This window comes from Hesperophylax consimilis, chromosome 17 (genome assembly GCF_061612785.1).
Source record: "Hesperophylax consimilis isolate HC1 chromosome 17, BYU_Hcon_1.0, whole genome shotgun sequence".
NCBI lineage: Eukaryota > Metazoa > Arthropoda > Insecta > Trichoptera > Limnephilidae > Hesperophylax > Hesperophylax consimilis.
In genome coordinates, this window is record NC_142852.1 from 12,043,802 (window position 1) to 12,070,577 (window position 26,776).

At 32.9% G+C, this 26,776-nt stretch overlaps 1 protein-coding gene and 1 long non-coding RNA gene across 2 annotated transcripts in view; both read left to right on the forward strand.

Annotated features, from left to right (window-relative positions):
- The window catches only part of LOC149415985 (uncharacterized), a 498,120-nt gene that overhangs the window by 435,263 nt on the left and 36,081 nt on the right, over positions 1-26,776 (forward strand). The gene's annotated exons all lie outside the window — the stretch shown is intronic.
- On the forward strand, positions 7,125-8,391 carry LOC149415996 (uncharacterized). The gene is made up of 3 exons (XR_016303482.1): positions 7,125-7,235; positions 7,342-7,569; positions 8,120-8,391. It is a non-coding gene; the product is annotated as an uncharacterized LOC149415996 (long non-coding RNA).

Here is a 26,776-nt window from a genome sequence, read left to right on the forward strand (position 1 = left end):
CACATGCTGATTCACAGTGGAGAAATACCTTTTTCATGTTTGGAGTGCAACTATGCAAGTTATCAAAAGAGCGACCTAACGAGACACATGCTGACTCACGGTGGAGAAAAACCTTTTTCTTGTTCCGTGTGCAAATATGCGTGTTGTAGAAAGGGTCAGCTGAAGAGGCACATGCTGATTCACAGTTGAGAAAAACCTCTTTCATGTTTGGAGTGCGACTATACAAGTTATAACCAGGGTTACCTGAAGGCACACATGCTGACTCACAGTGGAGAAAAACCTTTTTCATGTCCCGTGTGAAACATTTCATTTCATCAAAACACCCATCTTAAGGCCAACATGCTGTCTCACAGTGGCGAAAAAACTGTTTTATGTTCCAAGTGCACATATTTATGTTATTATAAAGGCAATCTGAAGCGCACGTTGAGTCACTACGGTGATTTTTTTTCTTTTTCCTTGTTCACCTATGGATATTCTCAAAACGCACATCTAAAAAGCCACATTCTGACTCACAGTGGCGACAAACCTTTTTCATTTTCCAAGTGCACATATTCAGATTCTAGGAAAGGCCACCTTATCCCCCATATAGGACATTTGTTGGAACACATGCTGACCCAGAGCCGAGAATAACCCCCTTTTCTTGTTCCTAGTGCAACTATGCAAGTTATCAACAGTGTTCCTTAAAGTGAAAATACTGAATGACAGCTGTGAAAAACTTTTTCGTTTTCTGGCTGACGAGAGATTTTAAAAAACCCGTGCGCACTCACAGTTTTTTTCATATGTAATTAAGCGTTTTCTCGAAAAGACTGTTTGACTGGACACTTTTCTTGTTCCTTGCATTAACATTTACCTTCACGAAAACTATTTACCGAATAAATTCTAGTTACAGGTATGATATGTTTCACCAGAGAGTTTCCAGTATATAAAATTAGTATAATTTGGTCAAAATATTTATAAGCTTGCGATTTCTTTTAATTTGTTCTGAATCGCTTTGTGTGATATCTGTATGAAAGTGTGTAAGTGCGAGCTAGATAGCATGCTTGCGAGAGCTTTATAAAGCGATGCATACAAGGATCGTCCTATTTTGTTACAAGCAGCTCCCTAATAAATATCAGTACATAGATCAAGTATCATTATTGTGTAAGACCTTCACCCTCTTCAATACACCATACATTACACGTTGTAAAAGATTTGATTTTTTTTTAAACTTAAATGTATGTGTATAAAAGATAATTATGTCATACTACTAACACGAATATCAAAATATATATGATTATGTGTACAGTAATGTATTTAATTATTTCTTCGAATAATATTTTTACACTTCTAAATTCACTTTCAAAACTGTAAAATTGTAAGAGCAGCTACTAGTGCGTTCTAGAATATTTTCTTTTTTGTTTACCCTGTGGAGATCGCACCTTGTACCTACTAGAATTATTTTGTAAACACAGCCACTAGGTACTTCAACTGCTCGAGAACGTACTACCTGGGTAGACAGGAAAAAGTTCTATTGATTTGACTGATTTGACGATTTTCCTCTCAGATATATTAAAATGTAATTATTTTTCTCCGTACAAAACAGAACCGACAAATTTTAACCTTCCTTTTTTTTTTTTAAAGTGGGGTTTGTAAAGGCTGCAATGCCAATATAATCTGTTTTATTCGAAAAAAACGAAAACTTTTTCATTTAAAAAAAAAAGTTTAAATGTTCTTGTTTTTGAAATTATTAGCAGTCAATTCAGATAACTACTTATTGGCTACAATTTTTCATTTAAATCGGACTTTACCTACCGCATTTAGCGTTGTTTACCGTAGTTAACATTTGAACTCTGATATTACTGAATATTTACAAACATATCTTAACCCTCCGTCAGGCGCACCTATGGGCGAACCGAAATTGGGCGCACCCGGCCTGAGAGGCCACCCATATATTTTTAGCCGCCATCTTCCACTATATTAATTCTAATACAAAATACTTATCGGGTAATCTTTACTAGGATCTATAGAATGGAATTAAACCAAATATAACACAAAATAACCAGTTTATTAAACATTGCCAACCATAAACTAAAATAATCAAACCAAGCAATTTTTCGAAAACACTGTTCAAAATAATTGGTCAAACCGAGCTCCATAAAAGTAATAAAAGTTTTAAAGTAATAAAAATTTAAAGGTAAGGTAGGTGGTAGTCTCTATTGACTACAGCCGTAGCCAGATACGGACGATAAGGTTCCCAAATCAGCAGCCGAAAAACAAGTTTGGCACAGCGCGTTTACGTGGAGTAAACAGATCGGTTGATGACAACCTAAACATTCGTAATTCGTCATCCTCCTAAATCCTAATTCAAACACGCATATTCCACACTTTCGCCTTTAGGGAGGTGGTGTATGGCATGTGGGTTTTTTTTTCTCGTGAGGGAAAAACCCTTTCAAGCAAATTTTCAACTGAATCGGCATTCCACTTGTATTCAGACTTCGCCGAGCTAGTTGTCCGATATCGCTCTCATCACCTAAATCTTCAACCAAAGCTTCATCTTCAGAAGCATCATCACCGAGAAGAAACTTCACCATATCATCAACATCATTGCGTTGAGAGAGATCAAATTTTCTAGCCATTTCGGCAGAAACATATGTATATAAAATACCAGAAAAGAGAAAAACTGAAATTATAATTCAATCGGGCGCACCCTGCCTGAAAGGCCAGGGTCCAATATATTTTTTTATTTTTTTTTATTTAGTAGCTATATTATACATTTTTTTTACATTTTTATAAGAATATATATATAAAAAATAGATGTTGATTATATTCATAGTCCTCCTCACTAGGAGATCCTGTGCTGAGGGGGACTAGGTTTTGGATAAGTTATTCAGCGACTTCTATGGTATGACTCCATGTTTTGGGTAAGGATTTCCAGAAACTTCTACGACGATGTTTTAAATATGCTAGTAGGTTCTTTTTCCGGTAATTCCTTAAGCCAAGATTTAATGTTCTTAATGCAGTTGTTTTTTGTTTTGATTTGTTTGATACTAAGTGGGAGTTTGTTATATACCTTTACTGCTAAAAATTCAGAGCTTCTTTGTCCAAAGGTAGAGTTACACTTTGGTATAGTTAGTATCTCTGTTTGTTTGGCTCTGGTTTTATGAGTATGTGAGGTGTTTTCCTGAGAATTATTTTTGAGGTGTTGTACCAAAATGTTTTTGGCATAGATTTTCTGTATGCTTGGAACGTCAAATTGTTTAAAAATTTCTGTTGTTGACGTCCTTATAGGAACCTTTAGTATGGTCTTTATGATGCAATTCTGAGTTACCTTCAGCTGTTTTATATGTTTTGATACTGCTGAGCCCCATCCTATTATTCCATATTCCAATTTGGAGTGGCATAAAGCATAGTAAACTCTCTTTAAATCCCTAGCTGACAAAATGTTCCGTAATTTTTTGAAGAAGTAGATGAGTTTAGTTAACTTTTTTGAAGTTCAATCAATGTGTGAATCCCAGTGTAGTTTATCGTCAATTTCAATACCAAGATATTTTATGCTTTTGGTTTGAGTTATAATCGAGCAGGAACATTGAGGAAATTTTTTTTGACATTCATGTAGTTTGAGTATATGCTAATTCATTGGTTGTCCTCTTTTGTTTTTGGAGAAAATTAAATATTTGGTTTTATTCACATTTAATGTAAGGGAGTTTGCTTTAAGCCAGTTTTGAAGAACAGTTAGGCCATGTTCAGCCTCCTTATATGTGCTTGTCCAATCTTGTTCATGGAATAAAATTACAGTGTCATCTGCAAAGCTCATTATGTTTCCTTTGATGGGAAGATTCATAAGGTCATTTATGTAAATTAGAAATAGTAAAGGTCCTAATACGCTTCCCTGGGGGACACCGTACTTAATTGGTAGAGTTTTGCTCCTTCTTTTACCAATTTGTACAAATTGTTCTCTTCCCGTTAAGTAACTTCTAAGTAGGTTTAGGGTTGTTTCGGTTATTCCATTTTTTTTTAGTTTTAAATACAGTATTTCGTGGTCAATGGTATCGAAAGCTTTTTGAAGATCAATGAAAACTGCTAGGCATTTTTTGCCTTCATCCAATTTTCTAATAATTGTATTTGTTACATTAGCTATAGCGTCACAAGTACCCAGGTTTTCCCTAAAACCATACTGCGTAGATGATAATATTTTATTAGAATCCAAAAATGTAAGCATTTGTTTTTTTATAACTTTTTCTAATATTTTTGATAGTGTAGTTAAAATACTAATTGGTCGATAGTTTGATACATCATTTTTGGGACCGTTTTTTATATATTGGAATGATCGTAGCAATTTTAAGACAAGCAGGAAAAATACCATTTGATATTGACAGATTTATAAGATACGTCAGTGGGTGGATTAACTCATTTTGTAGATATTTAATTGATTTGCTTGATATCAGTTCATTTCCCGATGAAGTATTTATATTTAGGGAGGCTATAATATTTCTTATTTCATCACTTGTTATCTTGACAATATTGAGGCTGTTTTCTTGATTTACATCGTCAATCTTCACTGTATTTTCGATAGTACTAATTGAATTTTGTTTAATTTTATTTGCTCAGTTTGAGCCTATATTGCAAAAATAGTTGTTTATAAAGTCAAGAAGTTTGTCCGGGTGTTCTGTAAAAGATGTGGGAATCTCATCAATGTTTAATTCCTTAATGCTATTGTCATTATGTGAGGCTTTAGCATTAGTTATTTCATTTATGATCTGCCAGAGTTTACGTGAATCATTATTACATTCATCAATTTTGTTTTTATAGAATGTTTCTTTAGCATAACGTATTACATTTTTACATGTATTACGATATCTTTTGTAGAATCGAAGTGTTAGGATATCATAAGGGTTGTTTTTGACTTTTTTGTGCAGTTCATCTCTTTTTCTGATTGAGTTTATAATATTCTGACTAATCCAAGGTTTAATGTGTAAATTTTTATGAGATAACTTTTTTTCTATGGTTTTGGTGTTTGATAGGATAATGTTCTGTTAAACTTCTATAAAATAACTCCAAGCAGTATCAGTATCATCTTTTTCCAGAAGACTTGTCCAGTCATTCATTGTTAACTCGCATTTGACGTTTTCCCAATTTGTTTCAGACTTTGTTAGGAGTGATTTCTTTTTTTGGTTTACATATGTATTTTTTTTTGTAATAGATAGATTTATTGTATAATGGTCTGTCAGTGTGGTAGTACAAATAATGGCTTGAGTTTTTCTATTAGTTTTACAAAAGATATGATCAATGCAAGTTTTGCTTTCATTATATACACGTGTTGGTTCATCAATTAGGCTTTTATATCCATGGTATGCTAGTGTTTGCATATAATCAAATTTTTTTGGATGGCCATTTTCAAGAATATCAATATTTATATCACCGATGATAAATACATCTTTAGTTCTTTTTAGTAGACTTAGTTGATTAGATAAGGAGTTGAGGAATGGTTCTAGATTTTGTGTAGAAGGAGATCTATAAATTGCGAGTATTGTTGTGTCATTACCGATTGATATACTTAGACAGTTTGCATTATTGATACAGATCTCTCTGACATCAGCTTCTATATCTTCTTTAATATATACGATGACACCATCATTTTTTGTGTTGTTCATTATTGTAGAGTAAGGGACATAATTACCAATTTGTAGGGGGTAGTATTTATCAGTTAGCCAACATCCAGTAAGAATAATAATATCCCATTTTAAATTTAAACTTTTCATCAATATTTGTAGTTCGTCAAAGTTTTTATTGATACTTCTAATATTCTGGTGCATTATGTTAAAATTATTGTTTATGGATGATATGTTTGGTATGTTTGTTGTTAGTGCGTTATTCATTTTCTCAATTTAAATTATTAAGTGGATTAAGTAATGTTGTTCATATTATTCACTAAATTTTTTTCACCATATCATCAAGGTGCCTAATGTAGATAATTTTATCATCTTGTTTTTTGCGTATCATAACTTTACCCTGTTTGTACCATACATATTGGTAATTTTTTTCTTTTGATAATTGTTTTGTTTTCCATAGGATTTCTTTATGATACGGGCTTAATTCTTCCCCGATGAAGATGCGAGATGTCGCCAGATCCTTGATTTCATTATAATTTATTTCCTTTTTCTTATCAAGGAGGGAATCTCTTTTTCTTTTATCGGAAAAGGTCACAAGAAGTTTAGGAGGGGCTTCATTTCGTCTGTCTGAGACTCTCGTGACGTCAGTTATATCAGTGTGTAAGAGGTGGATTCCTGCTGCGGCAGCAACTTTTTTAACAATTTCCAAAGGTTGTTCGCGGTTTTGTTGTGGAATTCCTGCTATTTCCAAACTATTAGATTTTGATAACGTTTCCAAATCAGAAAGTCGGATTTCAAGTTTTTTAATTATCATATTTTTTTCCATTTGGTCTTTTTTATATTTTCAAAATCTGTTTGAATCGCTCGATTTAAATTATTTGAGACCTCAATTTTTTTTTAACATCTCATCGTATTGAGCACTGATAAAATCAATACTTTTAGTAGTTTCTGTAGTTTGTAAATCAATTTTTGTAAATATATCTCTTTTCAGGGTTTCAAATTTTTTATCAATGTATTCAATAATCTTATCCATGTTCAATTTATCTTCCGAAATTATTGGGGTTTTGCTACGTGTGCTAGACATCACTATTTTAGTAAGTTCACAAATGCCCCTCTTTAATTATGCTTGATGAAAAATTCTGTGGTGTTATGGAAAAGGGAGATGAGTCAGTAAAATTGCGAAATGGAGTTAAATATGCCAGAAGAATCCTAATTTTTTTCTCTACACGGAAAAGAAAGATGAGTCCGCTCAAAAAATTAGTTTCCGAGTTATTAGCCGTTGTCATACAGAGACGAGTCATATTTTAAATAAATTAACACGCACTTGGAGATAACTCAAGTTGTCTCTGTATAACGAAATATATATTTTTAAATATTGACACGGAAAACAGAGTTAACTTTAATAATCGCTGTTTTCTGTGTTATCTATGGTTCATTCTGTGCTTTATGGTTACATGACGCCGCGGCTTGTTACATTTGACAGTTGTTGTTTCACTGGCGATTTGAATCATTCTTTCGGTCGCATTATCATTTTCTGTTGTTTATTATATATTTATATTTGGTACCGTGTGTTTTGAGGAGTTTTAAAGATGTTTAGTAAGCGAACGAGGTCAATAATAGCGCTTTCGAATGCAAATTCATCGCATGGTAAGATTTTTATATTATTTCTTCATGTTCTTTTGTGGTATTATGTTTGTATTAGATTCATCTCACTAAATTATTGACTAATTTATGAAATCCTATTAAATTTCAGATGTCACAAACGGACTTTTAGATGTTTCTACTGCTTCAAGTAGTTTAAATGGTGACCAAATCAGTGTCGCGAATAAGATGCAAGATATTATATTGTATGAAGACATGTCAGATGATGACAGCGTGGCCAGACAAATGACAAATAGTAACCAGATCAGTGTTATAAATAACATGCAAAATATTATATTGCATGAAGACATGCCAAATGATGACAGCGTTCCTACTCCAGGTAAATCATTTAAATGATATTAGCCTAAAAGTTTGTTTTTGAAATACTCGTATAGTTGATGGTTTATTCCAAAAACACTTATTTGATGTATTCATTCAAACCATAAAGTAAGGTAAATTAATCAGTATTTCTTATTAAAGGAATATAATTATGTACCTACTTTAATTAAGTAACTGAATGCATTATTTGTTCATATGAAGCAATTACTTGGTGACGTGAAATCATAATTTAAAATAAAACAATGACTTGGTAAACACCATTTTTATTTATATACTTAATGCCAACTGGGTTTCGCTACAACCGTAGCTTCTTCAGGGCAGAAGTTACCCCTCAGGGGTAGGCAGAGAGCACGGACCACCAAACAACTCGGTCTTGGCACACATTCCATGCCTCGTTCACATTCATACAATGTCTCATACATGCTCTTCTATTATTCTGACTCTTGACATGGCCTGACTCAAGTATCTGATTCACTTGGTCGTGCCATGTATTTCTTAAAGCTATAGTATATAAAGCTGTAGATATTATAAATACTGATTTTATTTTATAGGTCCGTCTTCCAGTTATCCTCTCCAAGACTTACAGACGATAGTTCCAGATTATTCAAGTGATTTTAGCAACAGTGATATGGATGTAAGCTATAAACCCCCCAGTTCCAGTAATTCCAGCTACGATGGACCCAGTCCCTTCAACAATGCACTCCTTGGTGAAGCAACTACTGAAACTGAAGACACGCACCCTGGAAACCGAGGAAAATCTCTTTATTTATTAAGGAAAGAGATTAAAGAAAAACGTAATCGAGGTCTAAAATACAAATCTAAAACTGGGAAATTGGTCAAGGGTCGAGAAACGGAACGCTTAAGTGCTTGCCGTAAAAAATGCATGGATAAAGTGTCTTTTGAATATCAAAGTATATTATTTCATGAATACTGGGCACTAGGAACCTTCGACAAAAGAATTACGTTTATCTCATCCCTCATCACCGATGGGCCTAAGAAAACTATGCGGGTTAGAAATGTACCACCGAAGAAGAGGGAAATTAATCATAAATATCATATACGAGTTAACGGTGCCATTATCGAAATATGCAAAGGTTGCTTTAAAAAGATTTTTTGTGAAACAAACAAATTCATATGTACCGTCATTAAAAAGAGATGTACATCTGTTTCTGGGCTCCCGGTTTCTGACAAACGGGGAAGCAGTGTGCCTTCTACCAAGATATCGGATGACCGCATTCATCAAATTAAAAATCACATAAGAGAGTATCCTGCCTACGAGTCACATCAATCTAGAAGGGATACCTCTAAGAAGTATTTGCCCATTGGACTCACTTTAACCAAAATGTATTTTATGTATAAGGAAAAAGTAGAGGATCCGGTTTCCAGATCAATGTTCTCAAATGTGTTTCGTACAATGGGCTTATCATTTAAAAAACCTTCTCTGGATACGTGCAGTACGTGCGATTCGTATTCGATTCAGATGAAACTTGTACAAGAACCTGATTTATCAGTACTGAAGGCAAAATACGAAGCCCACAAGCAGGAAGCAGATTATGCATATTCTGCCAAGGCAAAAAATAAAGAAGAGTCGTCAGAGAGCAGAAGGACCTATTGCTTTGATTTGCAGCAGTGCCTCCCAACTCCCCTGCTACGTTCAAACATTGCCTTTTATAAACGTTCCTTGTGGACGTTTAATTTAACCATTTACGACTGCTTCTCAAATGAAACAACGTGTTACATATGGCATGAATGTGAAGGTGGTCGAGGGGCTAATCAAATAGCGTCATGTTTGTATGATTTCATTCTTGCGATTCCACCACAAATAAATGAATTAATATTTTATTCAGATACCTGTGGTTGGCAAAATAAAAACAGCCATGTTGTTGCAATGTTTTTATGTGCTCTTCAAGCAAGACCAAACATAATCATACATCATAAATTTTTAGTCCCAGGCCACACTCACATGGAATGTGATTCCATTCATGCTATAATTGAGAGGAAAAAAAAAGCAACCGACATGAATATTCATTTACCAAGAGATTGGTACAATCTTGTAAGAACTGCTGGAAAAAAGAAATCGTTTACAGTAAAAATCATGACAAATGAACATTTTTTAAACTTTGCTGGGCTATACAAGCGTTCATTGCAGCTGAAACAAACTGATGATGAAGGTAATCGATTTTTATTCCACGATATAAAATGGTTCATGTATAAAAACACAACCCCAGGAACTATACATTTTAAAAGGACTTTGCATATTGAAGACCCATTTAAAACTATTTCTTTTAAACGTAGGGGTAATGCAATCACCATTTTGAGCCCTGGAAAATGCTACAGTGGTCTTATTCCAATAAGCGAGGAAAAGAAAAAGGACATACTAAGTGTTTTTCATTTAGTGGATCCTGATTGCCATGATTTTTATAAAAAATTACCAGATGCTAGCAACGTTCCGAATGTTGATCCAGACGGATATGAAGATGCCGGTGAATGAGTCCCCCAAATTATACCAATTAGAAATCTGTTGTATGTTTTGTTTATATTGGATGAGTATTACATGTCATTATAACAGGATACTTTTTTTTACTTTGCAATATCATTGTAAATTTATGTTAAAAATGTCGTTTTTTAACTAAATAAAATTATTCCAATACAAATTTCTGTGTCAATGATTATAAGTGCATCCTTCTTAAATAGGTAAATGATTTTTCCTTTATTAAGTTGAAAAATAACAGAAAAAAATAAGAAACATTTAAGACATAACTCATGTTTTATTCAAAATTAGGTCCAAACGTGACACGGAAAAGAGGAATGAGTCACGTAAAATTGTTAAAAATAGGTTTTTTCCAAATTTTTCAAATACTCTTCTGTAGAATAAATATTTTCATTAATTATTGCATAAAAATATATTCCTAATTACAATTCTCAGATCTGGCAAAAAATCGAGAATACAAAATTGGCTCCCCTGTAAAATTGACTATTATTGACTCGTCTCCCTTTTCCAAAACACCACAGAATTGATGGTGGCAATCACTATTTAATATTTGTTTTATTGCATAGACAAAGTCACTCAACTTGACATTTAATATTTTTTTACTTTAATTAGTTTTTGCGCAAAAATCACTCACACTTTGAAATCTTAACTAAAACTTTTGATCCCACAAAACGTAGAAGGTTTAAACTTTAATTTAATCTATTTATTGTGGCTACAACCCCTATTAATTTTTCGGCTAGTTTATAAGGGACTCGGAAATTTCAGATCTTAGCACTATAGTTAATACAGTTATAGTTAATACAGCACTTAATTTTCAAGGTACTGATAAATTTCATACAGAACAGGCATAATTGAGTATAATGAACAACTGCACATAAAAATATCCTTAAAAACTCAAAATTCAAAACTTTCAAAATTGTGACGCAATCGGGCGCAGGCGGCTTGTGAAGCCAGGGAAGGTGTAAGTGAGCTGCGTAAAGACCGACGACTGACTAAAGACGGGCACCGTGTGAGGTTCCTAAAGTTAGGCGAGTAAAATGAGGGAAGAGGCGGGGGGCCGTCTTTGAGAATTGGAGAGGGAAAAAATGTCTTTCGCTGGCCTTTGAGGCCGGCTGCGCCCGACGGAGGGTTAATGCTTTTTTTTTCAAGACCTCTTTTAGACCCACAATCCTAATAACACGGTTTAACTATTAAAATTTCATTTTTGATATCCTTGCCTAGTTTAGGGTTAGCAACTAATAGGATAGTAATGTGTTTGCCCATAGTTTTGAAAGCGATTTTTAGGCCTTATGTATAAAGGTCAGTTTCCAAACCACTTGCAATAAATTTTATTTTAGAAACAATTATTTTTAATTTTGAAAACATATTTTATTGTGATTTGTGTTCAAGGTTCTGGATTTCCCACAGTCAACAGTTTAAAGATCTGCTGGCCCGAATATTTATAAATAAAGAACTTAACATTATATGATTCCCAGTTGTTATTTCCTGCTGAAATTAAAAACTGTGCCTAAAACAAACAATTGGTGAACTTACTGAAGACTTGGCTTACTGGAAATATTAGCACACAATGATATATTATTCTAAAGGCTTTTAAAATTTGATATTGATGTTTTTCATAATTTTACTTTTGCTATATTTCTGTATTTTTTTTGTTTTATACATATATTGTTAAAAATGTAATTGTTAATTCAATATAAAAAGATTTTATTTTTATTAATGTATATTTTATTTAGTTATAAAATTTTACATCTTTTACCTAATATATTATATTATACTACTAAAATATTATTTACTACTTACATACTAAAATTTGGACTTCACAACATTGAGACATAATCCACGAAAAACTACAAGACTTTTAGCTTCCTTAACAATTACCGGGAGTTCATTGAACATTTTAAAACCTTTATAATAAATATTGTTTTGTGTTCCGGATAAATGTGTTTTAGGAAGAATTAAAATTTAAAAAAAAACTTTTTCACTTTGTTCCACTTATTTATTATTACCAGGACCGGTTTCATCCTACTACGGACATTTTCAGACTGGTAGTTGAAACTCTTATGCTACTGATTTTATACAAACTTAGGCAGGGGTACACAACATTGTTTATATTTATTTATTTATTTATTTATTTAAACGCCCATTGGGCTTTTACATACATTGTTATTAGTGTTATTACATTAAATATGTGACATTTAAAAGTTTACGTACATATATAAATAAAATAGTTATTATATCTGTAGTACATAAATGTTTTACAAATAATACAGAATACCATTATGGAGAACAGTTTTTTTTTTTTTTTTACTTACTTAGAAAAATAAATGGATTGAAATTAATCAGCATTTATAGGGACTTAAAATCATATTCGAATTGTTATTTAAATTACAATATTAATTTGTAAAGTTAAAACATAATATATTAAAGTTAAAAAGTCATAAAAGAAAAGAGTGAAAAAATAGAAGCAAAAAAATGGGTTTTTTACTATGGAGTGGAGAAGTCATACATTTCAGCAAAGTGTTTATGTAGATTTCGTTTAAGCACTGCTACGGAATCTCTAAATATATCAACAACATTACCAAATTTATTACCAAAATTTTGTATTCGATTTAACGATATGTGCGCATGATAATTAGATTTGAAATTGTCACAGAAAAAGGTGGAATTTTGTCTCGTATTTTTGGAAGGTACAAATAATTTTATTGTGGCAAGAATTTCAGGGCTGTCGATTCTATAATTAATAATTTTATTTAGTAGAACAAGGTCGGAGATAATTCGCCTATCTGATAGCGTAATCAAATTTAGTTGATGCATGAGTTGGATATAATTTATATTTTGGATTGGAATATTTAGTTTAAAGTTAATAAATCTTAAAAATTTGTGTTGTACCCTTTCAATATTGTTGGAATGTATTTTATAAAACGGGGACCAAATAGGCGAATAATATATATGATGAATGATTCTATTTTGTTAATTTGAGGTAGGTTTTATGAGTTATTTTGTTAATTTAGGGTACATTAGGTGATTATAAAGTTTATTTTTACAAATTATGAATGATGTTACAAAGCAAGTAGATATTTATAGTTCATATGAATATAAAAGAATTTATATAATTAAAAAGGTTTGTGATTTCTGATATTTTATTTTTGTAATGTTGGGATATTCCCTCCTTGATGCTTAGGGCTTATTGTCAAATATTGATAGCACTTAAGTAATTATTATTATTAGGGTTCCCCACATATTTGGGTTATTACATCTTTAAATTGCATACTTAAATTATACCACTGCTCTCTGAAGTAAAATTATTCTAAGTGAATTATAATGGGTAAATTAATGGTGATTGATCATTATGTTCCAGCTGTTTATTCATAACATATTTACGATCTATTTTCTTCGTTAAGCGATTGATTTCTAGTGACTCTAATCTGTCTAATTTTTGTCCTTTGTTGCAAACATGAAGGATTTTTACATCTCTATCTTTGTCAAAAGTATGTTGGTTTTCTAGTAGATGCAAGGCAACGTTCGATAAATCTCCTTTTTGATTAACCCAACTAGCGAAATGTTATTTTATACGGGTTGATACTGCTCTTCCTGTTTGTCCTACGTAATACGCGGGGCAATTCGAGCAGTTCACCTGGTAGACTCCAGAGTTTTCCAGATTACCTCTTTTATCTTTATTGTTTGTAAATATTTTACCCAAAGAATTTACATTATAAAAGGCTGTCTTACATTTTTTATCACTGTCTATTAATTTTGAAATTTTATTTGATATTTTGCCAAGGTACGGTATTTTAGTCCATTGTTTTGTTTCTATTTCCTTGTCCGGCGTAAGGCCATATGTAATTGAAGCTACGGTGAGTTTTTTATTCTTCTTCTTTATTAGATTATCAATTATTATGTTATCGTAACCATTATTTTCTGCAATAGTTTTGATAACTTTTAATTCATTATTGTAATTTATGTCGTTTATTGGTACATGTAATAGTCTATGGATTAAAGAATGGAATACCGACAATTTATGTTTTAGGAAGCCTTAAATCGTTGCAGTTTCTCTTAGGATATAAATGAACTGTACTATTAATTCTAACATTCTTTGACATAATTAAAGTCAGGAAACATTTTATTTTTTAACTCATAAATAAACACTAAGGTATTATAATCTAATCGTTGCCACACACTTAAAAGATTGAGTTGACGTTGCATGGTTTTTATTCTGGTATACCTGCTACAACACAGTATTGACCTCATGCCTCTGTTCTGGATTACTTGATAGTACAGTCTGCAACCTGGCAGGCAACGGACGCGTGTAACTGTACGTTAGTCGCACTAACACGTTGAGACCCGAATACAAAACAGGATAAATAAAACGTTGCGATGGAGGAAGAAGTTGATCCGCATGACTACATATCCAAAGCTAAGAAAGAAATTGCTGAAATGACCGCATTATTCGATGAATCAAGAATCACAAAAGAAACAAAAATAGAAATCTCGAAAAAAATTAGCTTTATTATGGAAAATATTTCGCATATGGCGATAGACCTAGCAAAACTGAAAGAAAAAAATACAATGCTGAAGGAAATGCTAAAAACTAAAAATGAAAGAGTAACGTACGCGTCAGCAGTAAAAACCAACTATCACCAAGAAGAGATTGAAGAAAAAAACTTTCCAATTATAATAACTTCATTAAATACGAACCAAAATCAAGACCAACTTAAGGAAACAATACAAAATAAAATTAAAATATCTGCTCTGGGCATCGGAGTAAACAGCATGAAAAAAATAACTAACAACAGATTAATTATAACCTAAAAAAGAAGATGCAACCAAACTGAAAAATGAAATAAACAAAATATCAAAAAAAGACATTACGGCAGAAGAAATACAAAGAAAAAAACCGTGTGTAATATTCAAAGGAATACAAACAAATTACACAAAAGAAGAATTTTTAACAGACTTAAGACTCCAAAATGATGACATTAAAATAATGACAGATCAAAATCCTGATATATTTCAGGTGAAAGCTATCACCGACAACAAAAGAAATAAGTCCCACAATATAATTGTCGAAACAAATGGAAACATGAGAGATTACCTTATAAGAAAAAAACGTGTCAACTTAGGATTCTTGAGGATATATGTTGAAGACTGCTACCCTTTAACGCAATGCTACCATTGTCTAAGATTTGGCCATACTGCACATAAATGCCTAGATAAAATAAAGGATCCAAGATGTATGCACTGCGCCGGGGACCACCAATACCGGGAATGCAAATCTCTGGACTGCCCCCCCAAATGTGCCAACTGCTGGGATTCTAATCAAAAGAAACAAAAAAATTTCCCTACGGATCACCTACCAAATAGTATAGCATGTAAGTTTAGAAATTATATGTTAAAAGTTGCCAAACAAAAAATTGATTACAATGCAGAATAAATTAACTATTTTAATTAAAATCAATAATTTAAATATTCAGCCTGACGGCATAGTGTTAAACAAGCCATTTACAAATCATGAGTCACTGCCGATTGCTTATCAACGGCGGCACTCTTATTTTAAATATATTCAGACGACAATAAACAAAAATAATAATAGAGGTGTTGCAGTACTCATTCTGACGAAATTCATTATTGTTAATATTTTAGATTACCCAATAATTCTTACAAACTGCATTAAAATTGAAATAAATATAAAAATGACATTAGTAAACCTACCTTTCAATCATTACTCAAATAAATACTTAGGTATAGTAACCAGAGAGGTTGTAATAAATTATCATATTAATAGCACAGAATTTGAACTAATTATTTTATAAAACATTGCTTTAAGTAATTATCTAGAAGAAGATAATGAAGTAGATTTTTTAAGAACTAACGATCTACAACAGTGGATAAATATTAAAAAAAGTGATGTAGGGGAATTAATTTGTATTCATGTAAATATCAGATCATTATGTAAGAATTGGGATGTTTTGCATGTTTATTTAAGAAATTGTTGGGAGCGTATAGATATTTTAATGATTAGCGAAACAAATATACAAGCTGACCAAATTAATATGTATGAGATTCCGGGCTATTCAAATTACAACTATTGTCGTAATAATAAATCAGGTGGGGGCATATCGCTATATATAAGAAACAGTATGGTATTTAAACAATCACCACTAGAATCAAATTATTTTGAAAATGTTTTTGGTATAATTACTCTTCCAAATAAACAAAGTTTGAGTATATTAGCGATATATCGACCACCGAATCTTAACAAACTATCTTTTATCAGGGAAATTGAATCTATTCTGACGGATTTCATAGGCCTTCGAGACAATGTTTTGTTCTTTGGGGACACTAATATAAACTTGATGAATTTTAATGATCCTGTAGTAAACTCATATGAAAATATTCTTGCAAGCAATTATTTGATCAAATGCATAGACGGTGTGACGCGTGAAGCAATTGTTAGCGGGCGCATAACACAATCATGCATAGATCATATATACGTTAGGTACAGTAACGGGCTTAAAAAAGTGGACTCGCTATCAGCGTGTGTATTCGAGATTTCCATAGCAGATCACTATATGACAGCCGTTAATATTAAATATGATGTGCAAAAAGAACCATTAAAAAACATGAAAAAGATAACAATTTTGTCCCAAAAACATATTGATAATCACATCCGAGAAATACATTGGAATTCTTTACTTAATGAACAAGAAAGTACCTTTTTGTATCATCAAATTAAAAATAATTTCATTAATTTATATGAAAAAAGTACTGTGTCATTTTTTGAAAAACCAACCAAAAGACCACATGCGATCAAAAAATGGATAACTACAGATATTTTAGAGTTAATAAAAAAAAGGGATTTATTGTTTCGAAGATGGAAAAATTCTCCTTGTAATAAAACTTATGAAAATGAATACAGGTACATGCGAAATAATGTCAACAAATTAATTACTAAAAGAAAAAATTGTTATTTTAAAGATAAATTCAAACGTAGTTTCAATAATACTAAGCAAACATGGGATGAAATAAATAAATTGTTGGGAAGAAAAACTAAAAGTAATTGTGATGAAGTCATCTCACGATATGTGTTAAAGGAACAAACGGTGGAGAGTGTAACAAACCAATATGTAAATTATTTCTCAGATAGTATAAGCCAAATGTTGCACAGATGTGATTTTAAGGCATCCAATGTTAATCAAATAGAATTACCTCACAGTATGTATTTACCAAAGGCAACTCTCACTGAGATAAAAAATATTGTTAAGAAAATGAAAAATTCAAAATCCTTGGGAATGGACAACATAAGAATGTACGACATAAAAAGACATATAGATATTTTAGGACCTATTATAACGCACTTAGTTAATAGACTTATTATAGAAGCTGAATTGCCAAATGATCTTAAATGTGCTATTATTAGACCTATATACAAAGGAGGAAAGCACTCAGAAATAGGAAACTATCGACCTATCAGTATAATGCCTGCACTTGAAAAAATTGTTGAAAAATATATTTCCTTAAAATTAAATAAATACTTAGAAAAATTTGACATTATAGACCAAAAACAATATGGCTTTCAAAAGAAAAAAAGCACAGAGCATTTATTACAGGATTTTTCAAATTATATTAATAATGAATTAAACCATAAAAGACATGTTTTAGTACTATTTATAGATAACTCCAAAGCGTTTGATACAATTGACCCACAAAAATTATTAAAAATCTTAGAAGCAATTGGAATTAGAGGTAACCTACTTAATTTGTTTAAAAATTATTTATCTAATAGACATATATGTGTAAAAATATTAGAAAAAATGAGTGGGAGGAAAAAAATCTGTGCTGGAGTCCCGCAGGGGTCGATTTTGGGTCCAACCCTTTATATTATATTTGTATCAATAATGAAAAAATTATTTAAATATGTAAGACACTTTGTATATGCTGACGACACTGCTCTTGTCATATCTGATGAACAATTATCCATTGCGATTAAATATATGCAACATGACTTTACGTCCCTGATAAAATGGTCACATGACGCAGGTCTAATCATTAATACCAAGAAAACTAAATTGATGCACATACGGTCTCCACATGCTTCATTTCAGATCATGCCTAAAATAATTTCACATAACTTTATATGTATTCATCAAAACATTCTACAGCCATGTATGTGTGAAAGTATTGAACTGGTAAATGAATACGTTTATTTGGGGGTGACTGTTGATTGTCATTTCAAATGGGATACACAAATAAACAAAACTTGCAAGCGGCTGAGAGCGATAGTGGGTAGGATATACAAACTGAAATGTTTCGTTCCGGTGAATATTTTAAAAATTATTTACCTATCACTCGCAGAATCAACTTTACGGTATGGTTTAACTACTTGGGGTCACTCTTGTAAAACTAATTTAAACCACCTGCAATCTGTACAAAATTCTATGGTGAAGTTATTAGCCCAAAAACATATTTTTTCACAGAGACGAAACATATCATTGTTGTATCGGAATTTAACAATATTACCGGTGCAGGCCTTATTATGGTACAAAATATTGATTCAACATATATCTGAGTCTGATTATAAAAGAAAAGTGGAACATGAATATAATACAAGGTTTACGAAGAATGAAGGAATGCTTGTTCCAAAATATAATAATAAATACGGACGGCGAACCCTAGAATTTAACGTGCCAAAAATGCTTAACATGTTACCCATTAATATAAAAAATTGCGATTCCACAAATAGATTAAGATATATACTGAAACAATGGTTACTAAATAGAGATAGTTTATATTAATTTATGTGTGTTAATTGTATAGTTATAGTAATAATATTATGTGTGTATGTATGTAATTGATCATTGACATCCTGTTGACAAACTGCTTTATTGAAGTTTAACGGGATTGTAACTTGAAAACCAATAAAAAAAAAATAAAAAAAAAAACTTCCATTCTCTTAATTTGGGTTTTGTTACTTAGAAATATTACACTTGTACAATAATTCAAATGGGATGCTATAGTGGTATTGTTCGATGAACGAACAAGGGTTGGGAAAGCCGTACTTTAAAGGGCTATTCCATACAAGACATGTGTTTTGTATTTATGTTACAGGTGTTTGGAGGGAAATCTATCATGCCGCGAAGCAAAGAAGGAAAGAAAAGAGCTCCGGTAGACGAAGTTTATTTGAAAAGGGCTATTGAGGCTTTAATCTCAAATGACCCAGAGAAGAAAATGTCCTACAGGTAGGCTACAAAAGTGTTTGGAATAAGTAAAACTACCCTACTGAGATATGTAACTAAATTTAAAAGTGCGGATAATCCCAATGAATCAGCGTACTCTTCACCTAAGTACGCGGTAAAGCAGGTATTTACAGAAGAAGAAAAAAATGGCCTAGTGCAGTAAGGATTGACGATAAAGGGTGTGAGACTCTTTGCTTTTGAATATGCTAGGGCCAATAAGAAAAAAATGCCTGAAAATTGGAGTGAGGAAGAAATTGCCGGTGAAGAATGGAAGAGGGGGTTTTTAAAGAGGCACACAGACTTGTCAGTTCGAAAACCAGAGGCGACAAGCTTGAGTCGCATGAAAAGCTTCAACAGAACCAATGTCGGGCTTTTTTTAACAATATAAAATACGCCCATAGAAAGTATGGTCCTATTACACCTGACAAAATTTGGAATTTGGACGAAACGGGCCTCAGCACAGTCCAACAGCAATCTAAAATAATTGCCCCAAAGGGGGTAAAACAGATAGGCAGTGCTACGTCGGCAGAAAGAGGGTCCTTAGTGACAATGATCGCTGCTGTAAATGCAATTGGCAACTCATTGCCCCCTATGCTAATTTTTCCCCGTGTTCATTTCAAAGATAGAATGCTGTTTGGGGGGCCAGCAGGTTGTATTGGGGCCGCCAATCCTTCTGGATGGTCAACTGAAGTGACCTTCATTAAATTTTTGGACCACTTTTTGAACATTGTCAAGAGCTCAAAGGATGATCGTGTCTTTCTACTTTTAGATAATCATGAGACCCATCTTACTCCAGTAGTCCTCGATAAAGCATCAGACGCAGGCATTGTGATTGTTACTTATCCCCCCCATACTTCACACAGGCTACAGCCTTTAGACCTGTCGTGTACGGTCCTCTGAAGACTTACTACAATCAAGCTGTTGAAGCATGGCTGCTTAACAACAAGGGAAAGGCCTTTGATATATATAGCGTTGCAGAAGCCCTAGGCACGGCTTATCCAAGAGCATTCACTCCAAGTAATGTGATGTCTGGATTTAGGAAATCAGGAATATTTCCATTCGATGAAGCGGTTTTCACTGACGAAGATTTCCTGTGCTCTTACGTGACTGATAGACCTATGGATGCTCCAAGCTCAGAACCGTTCTCTTCAAGCTCTATCCTCGTGACCTTTCCTAACGTTGAACCGTCCAACTCAGCAACCACTTCGTGTGCGTTCTTAGACCCTGTACCATCTAGTTCATCATCAGTCGTTTCTTGTCCTCCACTATCATGCACATCATCAGTTCCTCAGCCTTCATGTGCAACTGTATTTACAACATCAAATACGCCCACACATGAAAAAGCACCAAAACCATTCCTTACCCCTGGAGAGGTTCGATCTTATCCGAAGGCGGAGCAACGTAAGAAGAAGAAGCAAGGTAGACGACAAGGGAGAACCATGATTGCTACGGAGACGCCAGAAAAAAACGCAATTAAGGAACAAAAGTTCAAAAGAGTTAAGACAAAAGAGGTTGTGAATAAGTGTTTCAAAAGATCTTGGATCCTTTGAGACTAACTAACAGAAGAAAATGAAGAAAAAATCAATAAAAATTAAGCCAAGAAGATGAAGTTAATTAAACAGGAATCCAGCTCCTCCTCTGATTCAGATAAGACGTTAAGCCTTGTTTCCACTGATAATGAGGATAGCGACGAAGAAGAATGCTTGTATTGTGGTTCTTCAAAGTTGAGCGATAAAAATGGAGAAGAGAAGAGTGGTGCAAATGCACTTCATGTGGCCGTTGGGTGCACTACTTGTGCGCCGAAATTGGAATGGAAAGTGTATTTGTGTGACTTTTGTGAAAAAAGACAGAAATAAACCTTAGTGTCTCCGATTAATGAGTGATAAACCATGTTTTTTTTTTACATAACTTCATGTTTGTTTTATATAATTTCATGTAAAACCATGTGAAACCTAAAACATTCATTTATATGAAGAGTTCTTTATAAACCTTAGTTTATTATACCTAGTCCAAGGTACATGAGGTATGTTCCAAGGTACACGACCATCTTGTACCTTGGACCACTTTTCAAAGGGTATGAATGATATTTTTTGTGGTCTATGGAAGAATTATGACAAATATACCCATTCTATATTGTGCGGGAAAGTTGGAACTTTAATTACAGATGGATTAAGTTTCAAAATTCTGATTGTTTCTTGGCCAAAAAAGCAAAAATGTAAAAAGTGGGCTAAGGTACAACAGTCTCCCCTACCTATAGATATTATCTTTGAAAATAAAATTTTGGAACTTAAAAACTATAAATCGGTAGAAATTGGGTCTGCGGGGCTAAAAAGCTTGAATCAATCGTAGATATATTGCTCGTAGATATAGAGCGCAAAAACCCATATGATGACAAACTAAAAAATAATTACCTGCTATATAGAAACCTTTGTAATAAATTAATCAAACAAGCCAAATACAAGTACTACAAAAAAGAAATAAAATCCGCCAAAAATGATCCCAAAAAAATCTGGAAAATCGTCAAAGATATTACTTTCTCCAATCCGAAAAAAGACTCGAAGATCAAAGTACTGTTAATAAATGGAAACAAAACCCTTACAAAAAATGAACATACTAAAATAGCTAATTTTATTAACTCCCAATTTGCAAAAGTCGAATCTAACTTGGCTGAAAAAATTCTTCTAAAAAACGGCACAACAGAAGACTCTTTAACCAAACTATCCTCTACCATACAACCAAATCATTCGTTTTATGCTCACAAAATAAGTACAAAGGAAATCTCGAATTTAATTATTTCTCTCAAACCAAATTGCGCTGTGGGCCCAGATAACCTCTCCAATCATATACTGATTAGTCTCCAAGAACATATACTTATACCACTTCAACATATTTTCAACCAAAGTTTCAGCCTCTGCATTGTCCCCGATCACCTAAAAATAGGTTGTATTACTCCAATACATAAATCGGGAGACAAAACGCTGATCTTAAATTACAGACCAATCACTCTGCTAAATTCGCTATCGAAACTACTAGAAAAACTATGAAAAAAAGACTACTCGCTTACCTTGATAAACACAAACTGATCTCCACCCGTCAATTCGGGTTTCGAGCGAAAATGGGAACAGAAGACGCCTTATCGGAACTAACCACCTACATAGTGAAAAACCTAGATGGCGGTTCAAAGGTGTTAGGAGTGTTCTTAGACCTAGCAAAAGCTTTCGACACCATCTCACACAAATTACTCCAACAAAAACTCAAAAACATTGGCATAACAGGTCCACCACTAAAATGGTTCATTAGCTACATTGAAAATAGACAACAAATTGTAAAAATAAATAATCAAGAAAGTGACAAAGTAGGCAACAGGTATGGAGTACCCCAAGGCAGCGTCTTGGGTCCCATACTGTTTCTCATCTACATTAACAGTCTAACTGAGATAAGCCTAGGGAACATAGAGTACAAAGTAATCAGTTATGCAGATGACACTGTAATTTTATTCAAAGCCCAATCATGGGAAAACGTCTTCAAACACACGGAAACAGGGATGACTGAAGTAAATAGATCGCTAATAAATAATCTACTGACACTAAATATTTCTAAACCTAATACTTTACTTTCAGTAAAACATTAGCTGGTCAGCCAGATAGTCGCCCACAACTTCATCTTCACCCCTGCACAGTTACCTCATTAACTAACTCACGCTGTGTTTGTGACAAAATTGATTATGCGCAAAATATTAAATATCTCGGTTTAACTGTTGACAATAACTTAAAATGGGATCTCCAAATCAACCTAATTACAAAAAAAAAATACGGAAACTCTCTTACATCTTCAAAATAATTCGAAACATTATGTCACCTCAGCTAAAAAATATATATTTTGCACTCTGTCAAAGTATTCTTATGTATGGTATTTCAGTATGGGGAGCAGCAGCAGAGATTCATCTCAAATCACTCAAAATTAATTATAAAACAATAATCAGAATTATGTTTAGAAAGCCTTATCAACATCCGACAGAACAGCTAATGATCAACAATAACCTATTAGACATAAATAAACTATTCATAAAGAAGATCATCTACAAAAACTGCATAAAAATATCACCACACTTCATAACTCACTCGCAAAACACAAGAGCAAACACACACAATCAATTACAAGTACCATATATCAAATCAAATTTTGCAAAAAAACATGAATCTTACTTGGCACCACATATATTCAATAAGTTTGTAGCCCAAACAAAGACCTACGTCGCATCTAATAATTTGAATTGGGTATTCAAAAGATTTTTAAACTGGTTGAATGTCAAAGAAAGAAGAGAGATAAGTAATATTCTTAATATCTAAAATTATATCTTTTTTCTACTCTGTTATTAAATTCTGATTTTCCTCTTATTTTATTATTATTATTTTTACTATAATATATATATATATATTTTTTTTTTTACCACTTATTTGTTTTTATGTAATTAGAAATTGTTAGTTACCAGCCTCAGAACAGACTTTGTCTAGTGAGGAGGGTAAGGAGAAAAATCATGTATGTACATAACTAATAATAAATAAACGCCCGGGTTGCCGGCACTGAAATTGAAAATTGAAAGATCACCGCGGGAGTTCTACCTTACAACTCCTGCGGTGATCTGTCTTTTTATTATTACTATCTGGCTTTTATTTACTTTACCGGTTTTATTTTATTTTAAGAGCTAAATTATGATATGAACTAAACTTGTCAATTTGACTGGCCTAAAACAGAATTCATTCCTAGTTGGCTTGTCAAAGTTTCCGCGTGTTTTTATTGTATGATTTTTATGTGAAATAAATGTATTATTATTATTTTTTCCGACTTTATGTCCGGGTTAAATTTTCCCCACAGAAAAAACTAAACCCTCCCACACACTTTTCCACAGATGATCATCTAGTCCAGAGGTCGGCAAACTTATTTGCCAAAGAGCCAAATATGTACATTACAACGATTTATAAAAAAAAATAAGAGCCAATTATAAAAGCATTATAATAATCAGTTAAGTATTTTAATATTAAGTACTACACTATTACGTAATTATGATGTATTACCTATTCAAATATTAAGTTGAGATATAATTATTTTATTTCAAACAAATAAACAGGCAAAATGAGAAATTTCTTACAATCAAACTGATCAGTTTTGTAAGATTAAAGTATCGTAAAATATTGTACAAAGAAAAATTTAAAAAACAGATTAAAAATAATATATATAAAACCATGACAATGACAATCATAATAAGTACTTAATGCGAACGATGCCCCATGCATCTCCTTCGAAAGTTTGAGTAAGTCAGGTTTCTATGTTGTTGTTCTTAATTTTAGGCACGATTCCAGGTTGTCATCAATAAGACGACTTCTCAGTTTACTCTTGATAAAGTTCATGCTTGAAAAGATTGTTCGCATGAATATGTAGAACCGAAGAGGAATAGTACAGAAAAAGCGAGTTTTTTCAACTGGTCATAAGAGTTGGGAATACTATTCAAAGCGTTGAATATGATCATGTCTTCCTTCTCTAGGTCTTTCAAGGTAGACCACTTGGGTTGTGAACTAAGCTCACATTTTTTCTTCTCCAGTATTTATAAATCAACACAAAGACGTTCAAATTTAGAGCTCCATATTTAGTAGTGCTTGTCAATGAAAGAATTATTTTCTTGGCGATGCTTCAGCAGACTCGGAAAGTGAAACAATGTTTCCCTTGCAAAATCTTTAACAAAGAGGGATAATTTGTTTTCAAATGAAACGACTTCTTCTAACATCGAAAAAATTGTATTTCCTTTCCCTTGTAGTTAATGATTAAGTTAATTTAGATGAGACGTAACGTCTACCGTGAAATAAAAGTTTTGAATCCACTTATCGTCTGTTAGTTCTGAAAAGTTAACACCCTTCTAAAGGAGAAATGCTTTGATTTCTGTAAACAGCAATTCGAAACGCTTTAAAACGTTCCCTCTTGATAACCAACGTACCTTGTTATGAATCAAAAGATCACCGTACTCACTCTCCATTTCAACTAAAAATTCTTTGAATTGGCTATGATTAAGAGCTTTAGCTAAAATGGAGTTAACAATCGTAATCACCAATTCCATAACTTTACAAATTTCTTTTGGAAATGTCTTATTATTTTTTCTTTCAAAAGAACAACAAACCCCTTTCTGTGGTCGGTCTTACTTTTGGCACCGTCTGTTGAAATCGACACAATTTTTTCGAGAGAAATTTGATGTTTATCCACACATCCAATTACAGCGTTTGCGATATCCTCTCCACGCGTCTGACCTTTGAGTGGCAATAATCCTAAAAGTTCTTCTTTAGGACCTGTATGAGAAATAAATCTTACAAAAAGCGAATCTTGCGCTGTATCATTTATGTTACAAGACTCGTCAACTACTATTGATAAAGCCTAAACCAATTTTAGATCTTCGATTTGCTGGATGGTTATATTCGAAGACATTTTAAGTGTTCTATATTTCACTGTTTTGGCAGACAACGGAACTCTTTATTTTTTTTTTAATTTCTGCCTTGTTCTTAAAATCCCGATATAGTTCTTCGGATGCCTTTACAAAACAACTTTTAATGTATTCGCCGTCTGTGTACGGTTTCCCTCTCTTAGCAATCTCTCGACTAACAACAAAACTTGCCATATTAACATTACTGAAAGATTGCATCCAGTTGTTGAATACAGAAGTTAATGTCTCTTGAGTCTTCTGGAGTTCCTCAACTGCTTTCTTCCTTGCATTACCGACAGGATATTTATTGCTAAATGAAGTGTGTTTATTTTAAAATGTTTCCCCAAATTTTACTTCTTGTTATGCGCCAATTTTTCCTTACAAATAAGACATGTCGGAAGGCCATCTAAGTTTTGAATAAACGCAAAAGTCTCGGTCCACTCTACTCTAAATTCACGGTTTTCATCTTCCGTTTTTCTTTGCTTCTTTTTGGTAGCCATGTGAAATAGGGGACCTATAAAAAAATCCCAAAAATATTTTTTTCCGTCACCAATACTAAATAACTATCATATTATAATATAATTTTTTTCCGACACCAACACTAAATAAATAACATTATAATTAAATGATTATCATATACATATATCAAATAAATATTAAATTAATTATCTAAATACCCTTAAAATGTGCAGCAGGATGGAAAAAAACCCTTGTAACACGTGCACGACAAACGCGACTGGCGAGGTGACTGCCATGTGACTGCTATCCAACGCCAACCAGACTTATTGAAACGCGAGAAGAGTCTCCCTCGCACCGCGCACCCCACAGGCGTCACCCGCCGATACCATCGGCGCGTCTTGCGCGCCTTTCCGTGAACTTTTGCGCGGGAGCCGCACTTAAGAGGCTAAAGAGCCGCATGCGGCTCCGGAGCCGCACTTTACCGACCTCTGATCTAGTCAATCCACATTATGTAAGTGCATTATATAAGTATAATAAATACAAAACAATACAATATCAA